Here is a 13,548-nt window from a genome sequence, read left to right as displayed (position 1 = left end):
GCAAATAATGAATAAATATGTGCTATTTTCTAAACCCGTGTGTGACGAAAGGATAGAAGATGACACATATTGACCCATTATATTGACACGTCGTTAAGTCACTTTTACCTCCAAATTAGCTAATTTGCAGAGTCAAATGAGCGAAATATTCAATCCAATCACTCACTGCTGCACTTTGTCATTTCGATTTCACTCAATCAATTAACAATTCAATTCTCACTTTTATGAACTCCATTGCATTTGTGCGGAGGGGGTCGTGCAGGACGAGATGAGGCCGATTTTTGGCTAATTTTGACCCTAAAAATGCCATTGGCGACGTTAATGCATGAAAAGATTTTGAATTTTATACATATTCATGGATTCTAATTTTCACACCTATTGTTAGTCTTGCACTCAAAGTTAGTCATAAGGTTTGCAATACTTGAGTAACGCATTAAATTATCATTTTAAATGTGGTACTTTGTTGTCAACAAGAATTTGATGTAGGATGCTTCAAAATATAAATTACGTCAACCTTTGTATGGAAATTGATAAAAATATAAAACTTCAAATTGCACTATTTAAAGAAATCGGTACTAATTTCTTGCCAAATGCTAATTTTTTAACCGCTTGTTCAAGATTTTTGCACGGTTTACAAACTTAGCAGGAATCTTTTAATGTTTTTTAATGGAAATATGTAAGGTCGGTAATTTCATAAATTAATCATTCCTTGCAAAATTATATAGCAAACATAATTTTTGGGAAATTTGATGCGATTTTTATTCGTAAGGTTCTTCGTAATTTCTTCTTTTAATGTAAGGACTTGTAAATTCATAAATTTATCATTTTGTTTTTTGAAAAATTACGAAGTAAACCTAATTTTTGGGAAATTTGAAATGCGATTTTTATTCCCAAACTACTCCATAATTTTGAAAACTACTTATTTAATACAAAGTTTTATAAATTCGCTTAAAGAATTTGTTGTAAATGAGACGTGCGTGAATTAATATTCAGTTTTTTAATATTTAATTTTATCAAGTTGAAGAAGCAATTGTGCATTTATTTACGACAACAAAGTGAAACAAAGTAGTGGATGAACGATGAGACAATAAATAATAGTTAAAACACTACTCTCATTAAATTCAAGTTTTGATTTCATCAAGTTTTCCTTTTTTAAAGCAGATTATTGTTCTTGATTCATGAACGAAAGCTGTTTTTCACGAATGAATGAAATCATATGACTTATTTTTTATTTATTTTGAGCACGAGGAAAATTAGAGGATAGAAAAAGTAATGATTTGAAATTATCAAATTATACACTTGAGGTGACAAAATTCATGTAAAATTGTGGTGAAATAGGGTGCAATTTTTACTAAATGAATTAGAGTGACAAAATTATTGACTAACAGTATAAAATATTGGCAACGTAATGCATGTGATTTTTTGCACGTGCGCTTTCTCGTCAAGTAAATCAGTAAATGTTATCATTAAATGGAGCAGTGTTTAAATAAAAATTGAAAAAATACAGCATTTTGACAAGTTTTGATCCTCGATATTAAGGAAAATGAGAGTAAATATTTCATCCAGCCGTTTAATAAATGCATTGACTACAATTATGCATTGTGAGACTAACGTTACAAAATATTTGCAACTCCTGCAAAATATGTTTTTGCACAGTTTTTCTTCCATAACAAGTAAATAGGTAAATGTCAACATGAAATTAAATGGGGGAGTAAATCAAAATGGCCAAAAATGCGGAATTTTGAGAATATTAGGGATAGCAGGAATGTGGAAGTGAATTTTGATTTTTTTCCGATTTTTAATGATTTGACTGAGTTTTTAAAATTTTATAAGTTGATTAAATTCAAATAATTGAAAAAGATAGAATTTTGATAATTTTTTAGGAGGTTTGGCCTAGTTAACGAAAACGAGATTAAATATATTTTTCATAAATTGATAGATTTTTAAAAATTCAATATTTGATTAAATTCAAATGATTGAAAACTGCAGAATTTTGATAATTTTTGATACTCGATACATATTTAAGGAAAACGAGAGTAAATATTTTCTTGATGATTTCCTTTGTAACATTTGATTAAAGTAAAAAAAAATCCGTTTTATTAATGTCACTTCCGTACAAATTGATAAATTAAATTGGGTATTTTTCTCCCTAAATTTTTAACCCCAGCAAAACGAAGGCATTTCCAATCCAATTAATTTTCCATATTAAAATCAATCAATGGAATAATTTCGACGAGTGAAATGAAATGAAAAGAAATAATAATTTCTCATTTCCCAATAATTTTTTAATACTAATGGTTTCATTTTGTTATTCCCTTCCTTTCCACGTCGTCAACTTATTTATTATAATAATACGTACTACGTAACAGGGGCCGTCCATACAATACGGACAAATTTAGTCACCTCATCGGCATATCCACGTGGAAATAAATATTTGGGACTATAAATTCGGGCTTTTTTCTCAGAATTTACAGTGTTTCGGGTGCAAGAAATAAAGGCGAGAAAGTGGTTTCTTGCAGCTATTTTGACCTGCAAGAAATGAAATGTGCAAGAAATTGCTTCCCGACAAGTGGCTGGATGTCACATATTTCTTGCACTTTCTTAAAGTTTACATTTCTTGCGTTTCTCATTTTGCAGTGCAAGAAATGTAACACTGAGCTCTGTGAAATCATATTTTACAAATTTTGAGCACCCTAAATTTGCAAATTTTTTAAAAAAGACAATGCAGAGCCATAAATACGGGTCATTTTTAATTTTTTCCCCTTGCACATTGTACAACTCCACGTTTTGTACGTACAGCCCCCTCCTTCCGATAAGAAAAAGAGACCTTTATCACCACTTTTTCTATGATTTGATCGATAACACAAAATAATATTTTCATTCATCGTCTATTTATTGTAACCATCACCAGCCATTATCATTACCCACAATCAGACCGGTGTGGCTTTTGGCGTTTTGAAAATTGAGCAAAATTTCGACACGAGATATTATATTCGCCGTCTGCGAGATCTCATTAAGAAAAAGGAAACCAATTTATTAATTCCTCCTCCTCCTCCGCCGTCGTCTCGTCGTCGTCGTCGTCGCGCGGACAAGGGTTTGATTCATGAGAGAGATCAAGCTAAATGAAAAGATGCCTTTTGAAATTTAAAGAAATTATTATCATAATGATTCCCAATCAATCAGAGAATGAATCCGATACGCCAATAAATAAATAATTGAGTTGTAAATAGTTACGCGGCTGTAGTGTAAGTAAGGGCTGTGCAGGATGGATGTGTTGAAGGAGGTGACTCCCTCCTAGACTAAAAATTTGAACGGCTTTTTTCCAGAAATTTATTTTGATTTTGAGCAAAAATTTTGCAATATTTGCTACAGAAAATTGAATGCAGAAGAGATTTGTGCCGAAAACTATACACAAAATTATGCACATGCGACTCTTTTAGGAGGCGTGCCGAGCGTAAATCTGTGCACTCATGGGTTTTGATAGTACATTTTCCCACACTGAAAACACGTAGAAATTTCGAACTTATAGATTATTTTGGATAATATGAGTTTCTACAGTGGGGAGAAAATTTGATTTACGACATCATTCGGAAATTTGAAAAATTTAGGAATGGAAATATATGCGGCAAAAAATTAATGCTTTTTCTGCAGAATCCACTTCCTCCAAAACATTTCGACAGAAAAATATCCTGCACATTCACATCACATGGAAAAGTTTGGGTAGAAAAATTGTCAAAAAGTCTGTAGTAAAATGTACGGGTTTTTAGGTGGTCGAGTTTTTCTACGGGAGATTTCATACATTGTGTTGGAGGTAAAAATGGAGGTAAAAATTTCATGGCATCCATTATGCACGGCACGAATAATGCATGCATTTTAAATACCTGATTGTATTTATGTGGCCGATTGCATTCCTCTCTCCGACTGACTGACTGTCCTGCATAATCGATCCTGATTTCTAACCAGATATCGAATAAGAATTGAATTTCAAAGAATTATTAATTTCTCAAGTTGTGCATGTCTCTCGTTCTTTGTGTATGGTCAATTATTGTGTGGATCGTTAATTGATGCTGCTGCTTTCATGGGGAGTACATAGTTGAAATGCATATACTTGTTTGCAATATTTGAATATAAAGTTTTTGGCAGAGGATACAAATATATGAAAAAAAGTTGCTCTGTTCGACACATTTTGGAAATTTGAGTAGGACCTAAAAATTCTGAAGACAACTTTTAAATTATTTGTGGATATTCTAAATTCAACTTTTGGCCACTTTTACCCCCAAAGTTTGGAAAAATTCGTACAAATTCAGCATTTCCACATGTGCCTCAAAGATTTTTCATACATATCTTACGCTGCGGTCATTTTGCAATGCAAAATTATCAAAATTCTCAATTTGAAAACATTTACACGTGAAGATTTTGCACATCCTTCACTACGGTCATACTTCTACACTGTAAAATTCTTAAAAATTCCACATTTCCACGTGTTCCTCAAAGATTTTTCATAGCTTACGCTATGGTCATTCTACACTGCAAAATTCTTCGCATTTCCACCCGCATCTCGAAGATTTTTCTTTCCTAATTAGTATCACAAATGGCAACTTTTTAAAATAGCTATTTTGCTCCTGGATGTAAATATCCAATTTTCACGACTTATTGACTTCGCATTGTAAACAATATTGTAATACTTACGTTACGACACGTTGATGAAGGCTGCAGGGCGTACACACATACAAAACTCAATATTATGCTAATACTATTTAAATAAGTTATGTAACAGAGAAGCTTAAATGATGATGTCGCAGAAGTAATTATCTACTTAACAACTCCATCACCTCTGCTACACAGGTGATACTTTGGAAAATTGTATTTACACGGTGGTGACGTTCTAGGATAATTAAGTCTTTGTTGCGCATCGTTTTTTAAGCATACAGATTAATTACTTTGAGAATATTTGGTATTGCTACAGAGGCCCGTTTCAAAATTTCAGTCGGGATGATGAGCGGTATATTAGGCAAATATGTAAATATGTATCTAATCTTGTAAATATGTGGTGATGACGAAATTATAAACTGTTACTAATCCAACGTATGGTTTTGCTTAAGGAAGTTGATGAAAATTTAGATTTTGCTCATTTTTGAGAGCTAATTTTGGAGTTACTAATCAAGCGTATGATGTTTTGATTAAGGAAATTGGTCAAAATTTTTGATACAAATTTTAGTATTTCTCGAGATATTTTTTTTTTACTTTTACTAATCAAACGTGTGATGTTGCTTGAGGAAATTGGTGAAAATTTTAGGTAGAAATTTTGCTATTTTTGTAGCTAGATTTGGAGTTTATATTTTAGTTGCGAGAGAAAAAATATCAAATTGCTCTGAATTTATAAATACTTCACTCTCTGGTAACTTGTATTAAAGTCACAGCACAACATTGGCAACAAATATACGCACCTAATAAATGTACAATTTTAAGATTTGGTTTACACAATTGTAAATCAAAATTTGATTGAAAACAATTTTGAAGCCAATTAAAATTATATGAAAATTTCAAAATCCTAGTTTTATTTTAAATTTTCATTCACATATTTTTATTTCTAGTTTTGCATATTGAAAATAATATCCAGTAAGAAATCGTGTGCAGAACAGACATTAAAATAAAATGATAAAATAATTTATCATTTTCATGAATATTTCGTTCATTAGTTGTAAGATTGCAACGCTGCAAAAACTTGTCTCTCAAAAATATTTGCAACTTTACTCTCCACAATTTTTCTAGTGATGCTCTCCACTGAGCGAAATTCGAAATTTTTCACTACTTCGATTGTTGTCTAGACGTAGCGTTGGTAGAGGTCGGTTGGTTGCCATGGGTTCAGTTTATTGTCGGCTAAAAATATTTGGTAGTGTGGAAACGTAACCGGACCGGTAACTCGTTTCACTAGCGGAGAAGAAGAAGAAGGTTAATTCATCCCTAAACACTCGTCCTCTAACGGAATCTTAATTGCTTGAATGAAATCTCATTGAGAATGCAATAATATTCTGCATCCCTTTTGTACCTCGTGAATCGAATTCACAGTTTTCACACTGATTCTACATGCACTCAGATACCCTCAGCCGAGTTTTTGAAATGGTGACCCCTGGAGTTTTCAGGAGAAGGGTCATAAAATATCGAATGGTTCCCTTATTTTTAGGGCCCCTTAACAAGCAAAATACTAAGATTTTTTTTAAATAATGAGCCAATTCACGCAATCCTTGGTAACTTTGTAAATCTTGTAAAGTAATTTTACAAACTTGTACAAAGTAAAAAGTTACCTTTGTTTTGAGTAAGCTTACAAAAATTTGGAAGCCAATTTGCCTTAAAAATATGAGTAAAATTTTGTAAAATTTTGCAACTTTAAGGATTTTAAGGATTTGTAGTTTAGGGATTTGCAGTGTTACTAATGCATGCATGAATTGCCTCACTGTTCCGATTTTCAGACGAGATTTGGAATCTGTATAAAAATACAAATTTTATCAAGCGATTGTTTTACGCGGATCAATTCATTTACTAATTGTGTGTTTCATACATATAAAATGTCTAATCTTAAAATTTGTAAAAAAATTTCAACTTTATGAAACCATATTCCAGTCGGACATATGTAAACGTTTGTAAGGTTGTCGTACTATGCACATATTTCGACTGTGTATAATATGTGACCGGTTTTTTCGCCTTTCGCTGTTATGAGAGCTACTTTTTCTGTCCGAGGTTTTTAATCTGTACAACTAACTCGGTATTTATGTAGATGCAAGAGATGTGTGGAATGTATGTACATACGAGAGAATAAGCAAGCCGTGCGGAAAGGATGGGATTCTCCTGGTCAAAATACATACATACAAAAATCGGGCTGGAATATAGTTTCATAAAAAGTTGAAATTTTTTACAAATTTTATTAAGCGTTTTATATGAAAAAATCAGTAAAAAATTGATGCGGAAAACAAACAATCAAAAAAATAATCAGTGCGACATTTGTACACAGATTTCAAATTTCATCTAAAATTAGACCATTTATTGTTTTAAAAAATCACAATTTAGGAGCAGCTTTTACAACATATTTTTAAGGGGCCCTAAAAATATTGAAATTTTTTTGCCAGTTTTATCCTAAGATTTTCTACAAACATCTGTAAAAAAATTGATGCGTATAAACCAATGACTCCATGAAGTTGTAATTTTTATATGGATTTCAAAAATCTCATCTTAAAATTGGATCAGTTAGAATTATGAAAAGTTACCTTTTATGAAAAATGACATTTAAAAGTAACCTTAGTATATAAGGTGGCCCTAGAAATAAAGGAAAGATTGGGTATTTTGTAACCCTCATACAAGCAGCGAGGTCACTATTGCCCCGAAATTTCGGGCGACATACCTGCTGCACGACCTGAAAGATGGGATCGGTCGATTTGAGTGAGTCGTACATATGAATCTTAAATGATTTCTAGTGAAGAGAGAGATGCGGACTTTGCATGGGCTGACCAAGGAGTGAGCGTCGTCTTCTTCTCCACCGCACCTGACCGGAATCATAACGAGGCACAAATTTCCTTCCATTTAAATTTAAATGGATTGAACAAGAGGATGAAATGCTGGTTGATGGCTTCGTATAAGGAAAATTTCGTATTGACTTCGTAAAATTCGTAGTGTATAAATATTACACGAAAAATTTTAACGGCAGAAAATTTTCTGCAGAACAACTTTATGCGGAGCGATTTGTGCAGGAAACTGCAGAATTATGTATGCACACACAGTTCTACAGAATAAAACCCATAGATTCCCGGTAAGGAGATAGTTTACTTGTGACAAAAAAAGATATTCTGTAAATATTTTTTGGAAATTTTAAGTGAGATCTTTACTGCACCTGAAGTTTTTCCGTGGGGGGAGGGGGACATAAACTTGAAAATCTGCATATCTCAAAGGATCAATTTAGTTTGTATTGTATTGTCCAACTTTTTTTTGCCCAGAGTGAAAGATATCTCATTCTGAAGGGAGTGGAGGAGTTTCATCCTTGAGTTTAAAGTTCGTAAGTACAACCAGTGTCTCCAACCTTCAGGGATGGGTAAAATATCCTTTCTTCCAAGAGTGGGGATTTTCATAGAGCTAACAAAAGTCGAGAATCTACATGGAGAATACACCAGTAATACAAAAATACGTTTTGTCAAGAAATTAACGTTTTCTGAAAAGCTCCCTTCTCCATGTAAATTCTCGACTTTTTTTTAGCTTTAACAGCATCTTTATATCCAAACTATTCAAACAACGTAGATCAAAATAGCGTGCATTTGATAAAGTATTTTGGCCATCCCTGCAGCCTTGTGCACATGCTTTGAAACGGTGGCGGTGGTAGTGGTTGTATGTCCCATTCTTCATAATCCACTCTCCGAGCGTCCAGTCCAACCCTTTTCGAGTCTTGTCAAATATTTCATATTTAGTCGGACGAGGTGGAGAAGAGATCGTATGGACTTTCAATTAAAAGCACAAGTCAGCGAGAACGACACATTCCAAGGTGAATAACGAGAAGAATAACAAGAAACTTGTCTCGCGTAGGAAATTTATTGTCCTCTATTTTATGTGCATCCAGTAAGTTGTAGTCGTGGTATGGAATTCCCCTTGCTTGTAAATGGGGTAATTACGTATCAGTCGGTGCTGGATTTACAGGATCGGGATTTGTATGAATTAAATCAAATGTTGAACCCTTTTAGGAATGTGGATGATAAATTGTAAAAAATCTCAAGATTTTCAAAACTCACAATGGAGGTCTCCCATCGGATGGGCTCCGATTTTGAGCAAATCAGTGTCAATCGATCACAATTTAATTCATATGAAATTTGCGAAAGACACGATCTCCCAATGAGCACTTTTGGCAAAGATATTTGCATCCGAAGAGGAAAAAAGATGCAGTAAATTTGGAAAATGTTAAACTTTAGGACGCGTTTTCTCCTCTTCGGATGCAAATATCTCTGCCAAAAGTGCTCATTGGGAGATGGTGTCTTTCGCAAATTTCATACTAATTAAATTGCGATCGATCGACACTAATTTGCCCAAAATCGGATCGCATCCGCTGAGAGACCTCCATTCTGAGGAAGGGATTGATTTCTTGACCCTTAAGTTGCCATCCTTTCTGCACAGCCGTCTCCATTTAAAGGAAATAAGAATCTCATATTTCTTGTGTCCATAAATTGGTCGAGTTTCCCATTAAACTTGGCTAGCTCTAGAAATCAAGAGACCCATTTTCCACCCATTTTTTTGTAACTAATCTCCCAACGTGTGTGTAGATGTGTGTTGCACCGTGGAGAAAAAAGTCGTCACGTCTCACCGATTATTATTATTGTTACGGTTTGGTACTGTCACCGTGAAGGAGAAGATGTGCACATGGAGGACAAAAAATGGGCAGAGGGTAGGTCGGCAACTTTCAAGTGCGTGTCAGTCGTAAAAAAGAGTTAAATCATAATAAATGATGGATGGATGAGTTTTGGGGTTGGACAAAAAAGTCCGAGAGATCACGAGAAGAGAGAAATAAAAAAATAAGTTTTTCGAACTGAATTTTGTGAAGAAGGAAATTTTGGATGGGAAGAAATATGTATGTAAAATTTTGGGGAATAAGGAAAGTTGGAGAATCGATGGACAATCATTTTATGGCGTCCGTTTGGGACAAAATGGGACAAAATGTGTCAAATTTTATTAACTGCTATGCCATGGGCGATGGCAAAGATTGCCTTGAAATTTTCTGGAAAAGGCAGGAAATGAGTTTCATTCTCATTTTTGAACACGTTAAATGGGCGAAATTGATGAAAAATTGGGTGAAATAAAAGAAACTTATGAAAAACTGGATAAAATGGGTGAAATTGATGAAAAACTGGGTGAGAAAACCCATATTAGTCCCCCCACCCAAATTTGATTTCCTGGATAAGGGTCTCATTTAATGCCAATTTCATGCTGAAAATAGCTGCAAAATTTGTGTACACTGAGAGTTCCGGAAATCCGTCCCCACCGACCTCCTCGCAAGGGACGCTGCTTATGCAGACTAAATAAGTACGTAACAGCGTAAGGAAGAAGAAGCATGACCACAATTCGTCCACGCATAACAATAAATTTTATCCCATTCGTTCCCAATTATTTCGAAACACAATCTGAACTAAATTCTACTCATGCATAATAATGTTACGAAACGACGAGTGAATTTTTACCGACGTGGGAAAAAAGTGTGTGCAAGTTCACAATAATTTTGGATAAACCGAGAGAGAAACATTATTGGGTGCCGCGTGGATTTTGCAAGTTTTTTTCGCCACAACTAAAGCTTGCACATCTTCTTGTGTCACATTGGGAGGAATCATGCAAAAGGTGGACAAGGTTTTTGAAGCTGAGATTTTTTGGCTAAAAATCCAAGGAAAAATTTGGATTATGCAAAACCCGAGCAGATATCAATATGTCGAATTCTGTAGCAATCGACAAAAGCGAGACGCATTTTGTATTCTAAATAATTTTTTGACATAATCCTGCGTAAAATTTCTACGGGTTTTATTCTGCAGATCTGTATGTACATAATTCTGCGCATAGATTCCACAAATACATAAAATTCTTCGTAAAGACATGTTGAAAATCTGGCCAAATTTATATAGGAAAACCATTCAAATTTTTACTCGGTAGCTCTGCCCGTTCAAAAGTTGTTGAAAGTCAAAGTTTCACAAATCCTAATTTTTTGTACACCATTTCAATCAAACTTTGACCTTGATTAATGTTTGAACTTGCAAATCTACCAATTTGTTTTTTAATTTTGAAATAATCCCAATTTTTGGGTTAATTTTTGTCCTAAAAATCTCTACCGACATATTTTGTAAGACTTGTCCACTTTTTCGCCGCTTCCTCCCACTGTGTTTCTTCTTCTCTCGAGAAGAAACCAAAACGAAATGAAATGCCATACGTAATTTTTTTGGTTTTTTGGATGACGATACCACAAAACAATGGACGGATGGATGGATTGAATTTTTGGAGGAGGAAAACTTTTGCTGAAATCTGCATCCTTGCATATGCACGATGTGGGTAAGTACACGTATGTATGTGTGTAGTAAATAAATATGTATGTATTGTGCCCATTATTATAACAGTAGTGTGAAATGATCATGTGTGTGCTGTATGTGTGTGCAAAATTCAGGGGGAACGCTCTGCTAATTATTGATGCAACTTTGTCAGTAAGTAGGCATGTACCAGATCTTCGTGGTAAAGTGCTGCTCACTGCATAATAAATATGTCATCCCTTCCGTATATTTATCAGGACCGTGCAGAAAGGCTGCGATTTTTGGGGTTGAGGTCGTGATCAGTTCGAAACCGGCAATAAAATTCAATCAGGAAATGTGAGAAGGATGAAAATTAGGGATTATTTTATACAAAAAAACATGGTAAAATTTAAGATTATCGTTCAAAATTGAGGCATTTCAGGGAATTTTAAAGGGTTACCAGATGGAAATTTAAGGATTGTTTTATAGAAAAATAAAAATAAAAAGATTCCGGCTTTGTTGGTCAAAATTCAGAAAATTGGGACAAATTTAAAACGTCTAAAGACGAAAATCAGTGACTATTTGATACTAAAAGCATGCTAAAATTCCAGCTTTTTCCGTCAAAATTGAGACATTCGAGACAATGGAATTTAAATGGAAAAAAATCACCCCACAAAACCCCATTATCTGCCCGGCCCTAAACCCAAATTTGCAATATATTATAATTTGCAAAAATTCCCTACAACTCTTCATCATCGTCCGAGGAAGAAAACCGCATCCACTCCCTGATTGATTATATGCACTGTAGTAAAGTTACAACTCATTCATTGAATTCCTCCTCTTTGGCCGGCCATTTATTCATTTCGCAACTCAACGTTTGTACGTACGCGGATTATCTCTGCAAAAATAATGCTGCACTCCAACAAAACTAACTTTCCTCCTGACCGAGATGCCAAGCTGAAAAAAGAAGCTCTTTTTAATTGCAATGTTGTGTTATGTACATTCCATGAGGAAGAAGATGAGAATTTGTTTGTGGTGGGGATGATTTGTGGGGGGCGGTGCACACCGCATTTTGCGAAAGTGCCGTCTTATCTCGCCGTAAGAAGAAGGACGCCTCGCATCCCTCCCGTACGACCCGTCACGACCAAATCTTCGGCTTAATGACGACGGCGACGACGACGACGACGACGCTGGGATTATTTTTCTATAGGACTGTCTACTTCTTCTCTGGTACAGTTATCCCAGTTAGCAAGTTGAGCGTGTTTTTTTACTACCACTTCGGCAGCTACTACTACCAACTACCCAGTCCACCGACGAGTTATTTTACGGGGGCAAAAATGTATGTGTGCGATGATGGAATCCAATTCACAGCTACAAATTTGACCACTTTTATATGGTGTGCCATTTGAAGGAGAAGAGTGTCATGGGACACTTATCTTGTAACATTGTCCACCACTTTCTTTTAAATGGAGACGAAATTCCAGGGAAAATGAGACACAATGTTCCCTTTAAAGTGCTGATATGCACCTTGAGAAAGTGGCCTTAAGATTAGATTCTTTTTCAAGGTGAAACATTGCCATCTTTTTCTGTCGAGGTTATGCATTTATATGTCTGTTGTTGTTTTCGACTTATTTTCGGAAATGAAAACGAGGGTAAAATTGGTTCGTCTGCTGGCACGGATTAGAATTCCATTATTGAAAAGGGATTGACATTGAGGGAAGAATAGATAAGTAAGTAAGTTAAGCGGAATGCCTGCCTTTTCACGTATGCATCCTCCTGACCAGGAGAGAATTTTGGCTGTGTAATTTTGTTCGTGCGGCGCGTAAAGGATGTCCCCGTAAACAAAGGGATGCTATGCTGACCACCATCCTGCCTGCAGCTCCCCCGACAGGAGGAAGTCCACCTGACGAGTCGGTAAGGTGTATGGATGCATTCGCAGCTTATTATATTATTTCGAGGCAAGACGAAGAATGCCACGTTAACATGCATGCATATCGTTATTGGTTGGATGGAAGGTAGGAAAAGGTCAAGAAGATGAGATTCCGATGGATGGAAAAAGTAGGCCTTCTCCTCCTCATCCTTTCCTTCTTCTTCTTCTTCTTCTCAAGGTACGTACGTATGACGATCTTATAGAAATATTTATGTACGTACCACTCTACTCTCGGACTGACCAACAACGGGTTCTTCGTCGTCTTCTTGGTCGTCGTGCTTCATGCCTTTGAGAAGATGATGAGTTTTGGCCATGTCGGGATTTCATTGCATGTCTGTACTGTATGTACTACTGGTTTGTGGGGGGGATGTGCGGTAAGGGTGTCGAGATGCTAGATCCTCTTGCCCGTTAAGACGTTGGGGTTGAGATTTTGTTTTTGAAGTAATTTACATTTTTGAGGTGATAACCGAAAAATCGAGGATTTCACAAAGTGGAAATTTCCATTAATTTCGTGATCTTCGGTGGAGTGGGTAAAATCGGGTGAAATTCGGACCCATCCTTCCCGTACGTCCAACGAAGAAGACGAGTTGAACATAATGGAGATGC

Source organism: Folsomia candida, unplaced genomic scaffold, assembly GCF_002217175.1.
Source record: "Folsomia candida strain VU population unplaced genomic scaffold, ASM221717v1 Fcan01_Sc020, whole genome shotgun sequence".
Taxonomy (NCBI): Eukaryota; Metazoa; Arthropoda; class Collembola; order Entomobryomorpha; family Isotomidae; genus Folsomia; species Folsomia candida.
Note: the sequence above shows the minus strand (reverse complement) of the source record.